The sequence below is a fragment of the Carettochelys insculpta genome, chromosome 1, assembly GCF_033958435.1.
Source record: "Carettochelys insculpta isolate YL-2023 chromosome 1, ASM3395843v1, whole genome shotgun sequence".
In the NCBI taxonomy this organism is placed as follows: domain Eukaryota; kingdom Metazoa; phylum Chordata; order Testudines; family Carettochelyidae; genus Carettochelys; species Carettochelys insculpta.
The window spans coordinates 280651448-280654115 of record NC_134137.1 but is presented as its reverse complement, the minus strand read 5'-3'; positions in this window follow the sequence as shown (position 1 = coordinate 280654115).

Genomic DNA, 2668 nt, shown 5'->3' with positions numbered 1-2668 from the left:
TATCTGTCCTTTCTCCTCCTCCTCCTCAGTGCTGTTCTGGTGATGTGATATTTGGGCAGGAAGTGTCCTCTTGCTGCCGGTTATGTTCCCAACTTCCAGGAACAAGTTTGATTAGAATTACTGAGGAGAAAAGCACGTGGTCAGGACACCCAAAAATAAAGCTGATCCAGTCTGTGGAATCATGGTGCAGGCAGCGGTATGGTCTTGGTGTGGGGAGAGCTTTGTGAAACATGATTTGGGGTCTTTTGATGCCTGGACTGGAGAAGTTTATGTTGCATGTGTTAGATTCCAGGAAAGAATAATTCACAAGGTAGAAACCTGGGAATCAATGTACATACACCTTCTTGTCCCCTGCTAAACATAATTTGTCTCTCAAGGTTTTAATCAATCAAAATCAAATCCTTACGTCAACAATTGTTGTTTTTTCCATCCTGACTATAAATATATGGGTAAGAGAAATGTACGTGTTGTAGTTTCAGGCAACTGAGATCAAGTGTGCGCCTGGTATAAGTGGAACGAACTGCTTTTGAAAGTATTTTTTTCCATATCTGCCTCTGGCCCTTGTGATGGGCTTGCTGTCTTGCCTTCTAGGTAGCTGTTTTTAATCTTGAAATATTTTATTTCTGTCTACTGACTCCTACAGTTACATCAGTCTGAATAATCAACCAGATGAGAGTTCATTAAGTGACTGTCAGCTCATGAATTCTTTCAACTCTTTTTTTAGCTGTGTGAAGACCTATAATTTGTTCTCTGGTGCCAGGTGGTAGTCACTCTCATAGCTTCTGTGCACGGTGGCCATGGAGCTTTAGATCCTGCGTCCAAAAACAGGAGGCTGTCACAAGGGTGTGTTTGAACCTCTGTAGCTCCTCTCCCTATGCTTTCCAAGGTAACACAGCCAGCCTTGATTCTTTCCTTCTAGCATCTCTTTCCTGAGAGAGGCACGGTGAGGTCTCAGGGGTAACTTGGCACCAGGCTGCTGCCTTTCTGCATATCCTCTATTCCTGTAAACTCAGACTGGTGGTGATATTTATCTGACTCAGTAAAGTCCCTTGATCTGTGGATGAAAAGCACTATGTGGGGGGGGAAGTGTGGTGGGGGTCCATTTTGGAGGCCAGTGCCACCACTTGGATGATCACAATTCCCATTCTGAGGGGCACTTCCCATTTTCAGGTAATGATTTGGATAATAGGAATTTATGTGTAAAGTTCACCTGTGTTGCTGGTGGAGAAGGGCCAATTTTTAAAAGAGCAGCAGCAGAGATGGGAGAAAGGGCTGTCACTACCTGTAAGTCCTCACCTGAAGCACCTCCTTCTAGTCCAGGCCTGAGGCCCAGTAACACTTTTTTCCCCAGGGATGGGTCAAAATCTGTTTATCACTTAAGTGGAAGATCCTCTTCTTTTTCCCTTAGTGTTCTCCTGTAACTCTGTCTCTAGTTTCCCTGCTCCACCTGCTCATGGGAGGAATTAATTTGACGGAAAATGGGAATGTCTCACCCTGAGTTCAGTTCTTAATGCTACTGAAGCTTAGGGCAGTATAATAAATGGTAGTAAATTTTACATATGAGTTTAATTTTAAAATTACATAAAATGTCCATAATATTTCCCTAATGTACAAAAGAACTGAGGGCCTGTATCAGTAGAGGACCAGCTGCCAGAGACCTGCTGCTGTACTCAATTGCATACCAATTTGCAATTTAAAATAAAAAATAAACACGGCCACACTGTTTGCTTAGGGATCTATCATCCTTGTTAGAGGAATAGATTAGAAATGGGGTTGTTTTTTCTCACCAGCCATAAAAGATGCTAATCAGCTGCCGTTTTTTGCCCTGCAGTTTGATGGAAGGGAACAGCTGGGCTGGATTTGGTTCTCTGGCTGCCTCTGTTAGTGGAACTTGGGGAAAGTGTTAAAGGTGAAGTACAAGTTTTCTCTTACTATTTCTATCAAGAGGTAGAATTCTGTTGGGGGGGCGGGTCTTGTCTCACTCGCTCTTTGCTGGAAGGACCACGGTTAGATCTTTGGAAGAACAGAATTGTGGTTCGGACCAAGACTGGTTCCCTGCAATGGTGCTCCCACTACTTTGTTCCTCCCTGAGGGCAAAGTGGATGCTGAGTCTTCAGGTATAGTGCAAGAGAACTGTAGCTTTTGTTGCAGGTTAATCACACTCTGTCCTCCAACAAACAGAAAGAAGACCTGCTGTTTGTAACTAAAAATCTCGTGTGTGCAGGCAGGCTGGGGCTAGTGGTGTGGCAGGCTTTGTAGGTAACAAAAAGGCGTAAAGGGTAGAAACAGTTAAAGCGGGTTAGGAGGAGGCTAAGATAGAGAAACTGGCAAATTGTCCCCCATTTGTGTAGCATTTACCAGAAACCTAGAGAATACCACGTGAGACCAAACCAGTGATCTCTCTCTGGCCTGTGTCTGATGATGGCAATGCAAATGGCTTCAGAGAAAAACTATTCCTAGTCTCAGCCCACCTAAGTGGGCAGTGTAATATTGATGAAGTGGAGGAGGTAACATTGTCTTTTTGATATCAGCTGCTCATCAGGATATGCTATGGAATGGGTGGATTAATAGCCTTTGTAATTGCTGTCCTGGCTTGTGGTGTTTGTCAATGCTGCTTAGTTGAAGAAAGAACTGACCCATAGTAGAATCTTACCACTCTTTTTGCTTC